The 6,304-nt window shown below is 40.2% G+C and overlaps 1 long non-coding RNA gene across 1 annotated transcript in view; it reads right to left on the reverse strand.

Annotated features, from left to right (window-relative positions):
• LOC117197556 (uncharacterized) overlaps window positions 1–6,304 on the reverse strand; it is a 90,755-nt gene that overhangs the window by 45,788 nt on the left and 38,663 nt on the right. Inside the window, exon 4 of the long non-coding RNA XR_007476517.1 lies at window positions 1,865–1,972. This is a non-coding gene — a long non-coding RNA (uncharacterized LOC117197556). The remainder of the gene's footprint in view (window positions 1–1,864; window positions 1,973–6,304) is intronic.

Here is a 6,304-nt window from a genome sequence, read left to right on the forward strand (position 1 = left end):
TCTCAACCACCGCGCCACCAGGGAAGCCCCCTGGCTTAGTTTTGACAAGACCACATTAGTAAAGGACAGTATCTTCCATAAATGGTGTTGGGAAAACTGGACAACCACATGCAAATGAATGAAAATGGACCACTATCTTACACCATACACAAAAATTAACTCAAAATGGATTAAAGACACGAACGTAAGACCTGAAACCATAGAACTTATATAAGATAACATAGACAGTAAGCTCCTTGACATCAGTCTTGGATTTTTGGGATTTGACACCAAAATCAAAAACACCACCAAAAATAAACAAGGGGAGGGGGTACACCAAACTAAAAAGCTTCTGTACAGCAAAGGAAACCATTAACAAAATGAAAAGGCAACCTACTGAATGGGAGAAAATATTTGCAAATCATATATCTGGTAAGGAGTTCCCAAAATATATAAAGAACTCATACAACCCAATAGCAAAAAAATAATCAAAAAATGGGCAGAAGACATGAATAGACATTTTTCCAAAGACACAGATGGCCAAAAGGTACATGAAGAGGTGCTAAGCATCACTAATCATCAGGGAAATGTAAATCAAAACCACAGTGAGGTATCACCCCACACCTGTAGAATGGCTAGTATCAAAAAGACAAGAAATAACAAGTGTTGGCATAGATGTGGAGAAAAGGGAACACTTGTTTACTATGACTGGAAATGTAAACTGGTGCAGCTACTATGGAAAAGAGTATGAAGGTTCCTCAAAAAATTAAAAATAGAACTACCACAGGATCCAGAAATTCTACTTCTGGGTATTTATCCAAAGAAAACAAAAACAGAAATTTGAAAAGATGTATGCACCTCCATGTTCACTGCAGCATTATTTACAGTAGCCAAGATATGGAAACAACCTAAGTATCCATTGATGAATGAATGGATAAAGAAGACGTGGTGTATATATACAATGGAATACTATTCAGCCATTAAAAAAAATGAATTCGTGCTGCTTGTGATGACATGGATGGAATTTGAGGGCATTATGCTAAGTGAAATAAGTCAGACAGAGAAAGACAAATACCGTATGATCTCACTTATATATGGAGTCTTAAAAAAAACAAGCTCATGTATAAAGAGAACAGATAGGTGGTTGCCAGAGGTGGGGTTGGGGGTGGGGTGGGAGTGATGGGGGCTGAGTGAAATGGGTGAAGAGGGTCAAAAAGATAGACTTCCAGTTATAAAATAAATCAGTCTTGGGGATGTAATGTATAATATGGTGACTGTAGTTAATTATACTGTATTGCATATTTGCAAGGTGCTAAGAGAGTAAATCTTAAAAGTTCTCACCACAAGAAAAAAATTATTTAACTATAAATGGTGATAGACGTTAACTAGACTTATTGTGATCACTTCACAATATATACAAATATCGAATCATGTTGTATAGCTGAAACTAATATGATGTTATACGTCAATTATACCTCAGTAAAAAACCAAAAGTCTATCAGGGTATTAAAAGTACTTTAAAAAAAAAAAAAAAGACCCCCAGTAGTCTTCGTTCCTTTCCTTTCTTACTGATATAGCAAAGTGTTTCAGGCTCAATTTGTTCATTTCTGCCTCAGTCCTATAAACAGCTACTTCTCCTTTTATACTATTATCTATTTGTTAAATATTCCTATATCTTTTTTCCCCTAAAAAAAGACCATAAATTTAATGACTGCACTACATCTAAAAAGAATGTTCAGCACTTACCCCAGCACTCTGCTAGACAGAAAACTAGTACGCGATAAATATTTACGGAATTGAACTAAAAGATTAGCATCTGTCTAGCTATTCTACAAGGATGTCTACTGAGTCAAGACAGGCAGCACAGGAAACATTAAGCACTTACCTCCTCCCCAGGTGGTCCAATGGCATGGCTCAATCTCACTCTAATTATTCTTTCATGTTATGGGAAGACCTACTCCAGCTCTAGTGAGTACTCCCTAGAACAAGGATTCTAAAAAAAGAAAAATAAATTTTTCTAGAGTTGAAAGAATGAGAAAAAAAGTTCTCTATGTGCATAAAGTTGGAAATCATTATAAGGTAAAGCATTTAATGGTCCATATCTGCTTAATTTAACAAGACTACAAATTAGTGTAAAGATGTTTGGTTACCTAGAGAGGAAACTGCTGTCATTCCTTAGCTGTAGTCCCCCTTCCCACTGAAAGGTTACATTTCACCACTAGGTGTCCACAGGGGAGGAAATGATACCTTACACTGGCCCATTTCAAGTCACTTTCACACACATCTGCACTCCACAATTAAGCAACTGTGCCTTATGTCAATTTACACAAATCTTCAATCCTTTGAGTTTTATATTGTACCATGTAGGTCTTCTTCATAGACTTTTACTTATGTAAGATTTTTTTATTTACTTAAAGATGGAATCTACAGAACTGCATTCCTTAAATTCATTATGCTTAAGTACAGCCAAGAATTGAGGGCAGACTACACATTCCTTTATTTATAGAGCTCTACTTCATGAACCTGTAAGCACTTTAGAGATAGTCTAATCCAGAGATTTTTCAAACTATTTTTTATTTTTCTAGGCACAGAAACATTTTTTTTTTCTTTTTGAACATACTATATGTAACTCTTTGATGGATGGACGGGGCAGGGAAAACACACGCAGTTACTAAGATACCTAGGAAAACGTCATCCATTCTACTAATATAGTTAGGGTTATAAAAACCCAATATTTTGAACTCTAACTCTGAAAAGTTCTGAATTTCTAACCATCATTAACACACCAGCCATGGAAGCAGCAGAAAATATCCCACAGACTTATTTTACTGGTCCCCTCTTTCCACCAGAAGGAAAAAATCCCTAAGAATTGTACTTTGGATCTGTTCTTCCTTTAGTTTTTCAAACTTACTTTCTGCTAGAGAATGATCAGGTGAGTAGTGTCACAGATCCTCAATAGAAAGAGTATAGAAAACAGCAGAAGAGGACAGAACAAATTAGGAAAAACTAAAAAGAGAACTAAAATTCACTGGTGACACATGCTTGCTGTAAATGGTACTAGGAACTTCACACAAATTATTCAATCCAACAATAGTCCCAACAAAATAGATGGGATCCCCATTTTACAGACAAGAAAACTGAGATTCTGCAAGATTTAAGAAGTGACTTGTTCAAGGTAAGGAGGAGAGCGAAGGCTCAACCCTAAGACTTCCTAGCTCCAGACTTTTCTTTAACAACGCCATTGACTTCCAGAAGAGCCATGGGTTTGCCTTAGCAAACCTTTCCACAACCATCCCTTGCCGCCTTCTCCACCTTGATTACTCCTAAACTGGCCTCCACATTAGCAACCAATTATTTCATTCTGTACATAACGGCACTTTGTTCTCAAGCTGCTACAGGTGTTTTCAACATCGAAACAATCCATCCCTTTCCTTTCCCCTGAATCCCCACCTATTTACTAGGAATGTCACCTATACCCCATATTTAAAATTATTACCTAATGTTAGAGCTGGGGGAAAAGTTCTGAGGTCATCAAGAACAAATCCTTCATTTTTCAGAGGACAACCTGTGCCTAGAGAGGTTATATATTCTACATTTTGAAAAAAATCTTTATCACCGTTATATTACAGGAGGTTCCTCCTGAACACTGAATGGTCATGGCCTCCTCCTTGCCAAAGGAAATAGCATCCCTGTTCTATTGCTCCCAAATCACTTCTGCTAGAGATCCATGCCAGCTTTTGTCTCTAACACACTGATTTCCAACTCTAAGTGCAGAGATGGTGAATTTGCAGCAACTAGGCAAGTAAGCTTTTAGGGCTACAGTTCAACTGCCTGGATTTAGAATATTCTAAGAAAGAAATTGCAGGAATATTACTCAGCCATAAAAAAAGAACAAAATAATGCGGTATACAGACACATGCGATGGACCTAGAGATTGCCATACTTAGTGAAGTAAGTCAGAGAGAGAAAAACAAATATCATATGATATCACTTATATGTGGAATCTAAAAAAAATGGTACAAATGAACCTATTTACAAAACAAATAGAATCACAGGTATAGAAAACAAACTTATGGTTACCAAGGGGGAAAGGGGAGGAAAGAGATAAATTGGGAGACTGGGAATGACATATACACACTACTATATATAACATAGATAACTAATAAGAACCTACTGTATAGCACAGGGAACTCTACTCAATACTCTATAATGACCTATAAGGGAATAGAATCTACAAAAGAGTAGATATATGTATATGTATAACTGATTCACTTTGCTGTCAGCAGAAACTAACACAACATTGTAAGTCAACTATACTCCAATAAAAATTAAAAAAAAAAAAGAAACAAGTTGCATATCTTGGTAATCACCAAATTTCAAGGATTCAAAGGTTAACAAACAGCAATTCCATCTGGGATGTCACCATGCTTACTTCAGCATGAATCACAAAGAAAAGCCTGTGAGCTAGTCTAGAAAGCCTGTAAAGCTATCACACACGGACCTGAAGCAACACTATAAACATAAAAATGAGCAGGAAAAGAAAATCAAGGCAACCTAGCATAAAAAGTAGGAATTGGGGCAAAGGGAGTGAAGTAGGGAAAATCAAAGGACATGGTAGACAACCAGTCAGTAAGCAGTGCTTATGACTATTTAAGAAGGCCCATTACTAGGCACAGTGAATGGCACCCAGTAGAAGTACAATAAATATTATGAGTTAACATATGCTGAAAATTACAAAATGGAACCTAAAGAAGAGATTCCACTCTGGGAATTCATTTGCTGGGGGAAAGAAGACTTGCCCCCCATGTCCCCAACCTGAGCAACTCCCTTTTACCTTTCTTTGCCTGAGTTTCCCAATGTATGAAATGGGGGTAAAAGCCCCATTTCCAAGGTGTGGACAAAATTGAAATAACATGCAAAAAGGATTCAAAGCTCACACAAATGCAACCGCCTGAGAGCACCACTGGCATGTCTCATAAGCAATCTCAAATTTAATAAGCACAAGATGAAACTTTCAATAATCTCCCTCAACCTGCTCCTCATCTTGCCCATCTCAGTAAAGGAAACCATTTCAGTACTCTGGCCATCATTCTTGCCCTTCCTCCTCATCCAACCCATCATCCAGTCCTATCCATTCTAACCTTCAAATATCATTCACTTCTATCTGCACTGTCATCACCCTATTCTAAGCTACAATTATCTCTCACATAAATTACTGACCTTGCTCGAGCACACCAGCTTTTGCAGTTCCTCAAATGTGTTTTGCTCCCTCCTGACAAACTCCTGTTCACCCTTTGGGTCTCACTCTAGAGTTTTCACTCACTCCTCATTCATTGCACTCTCACACCATTTTGAAGTACTTATGTATTTGTGCAATTATTTTCTTTCACAAACGGCTATAAATCCAACTAAACTAAGAGTTCCACGAAGGTAGGCACTGTGATTCGTTTGGTTCTCCTCATGAAAACCGGGTCTGGCACATAGTTTAGGCCCAAATATTTGAATGACTCCAGCTGAGGTGGAGACATAAAGTAGCCAACTACAACTCCTAACTCAAAAAGACAACTGCCCACGTTGCTTCAACACTCTCCCCACCTCCACTCTCAACAGCTCAGACCAAACCATTCACGGCATCAGATACCTCAGGGTTCCAACCTCAGGCAGCCCCTGCTTTCTCCACACACACACCCCCCCATAAAGTTCCAGGTCCAAAGAGAACCCCTCAGCCCTGGGGCGGGAAGGGACGTGCCTCTTTTGCCCCTGCGGGTGTCGGGGTGCCGGACTACCCAGGAGAAGTTTCCTAATCCGGTACACCCTGGCCGAGCGTCTGAACACTAGTCCGCGCAGCCGTGACGCACGCAGGCCCGAGCGCTTCGTTAGCTATGAAGCAGCAAAGTGCGAGGCGCTTCTTTGAGATATCTCAGACGCAATTTAAACCGCGCGTCCCGGCTCGAGCGTAAAGGCGCGTCGCAGACCCTCAAATGTCCATTCTATTCAAGAAGGTGGGACAGAAAACACTACGACCCACGCGCCTTGCCCTTTAAGAAACACCCCCGTTTGAGCCAGGCGGGGCTCCGAGTAAATCCTCGCGAGAGCCACCTGCTTCCGCCCGCTTCCTGCTCTCGGCTCTCCGGACCGGAAGGAAGGAGGTACTTCCCCCGCCCCCGGCTTCTACCTCACAAGGCAGCGCGGCCCCAGCTGCGGCCAATCGGCGGGCTCATTCTAGGCCACGGCCCAGAGAGCCAATGGAAAGTCGCGGCGCGCGCAGAGCTTCCTCTCTTCCTCACCGGCCCCTTCCCTTCCGCCTGCCGACTTCCACTCAGCC

This window comes from Orcinus orca, chromosome 3, assembly GCF_937001465.1.
Source record: "Orcinus orca chromosome 3, mOrcOrc1.1, whole genome shotgun sequence".
NCBI lineage: Eukaryota > Metazoa > Chordata > Mammalia > Artiodactyla > Delphinidae > Orcinus > Orcinus orca.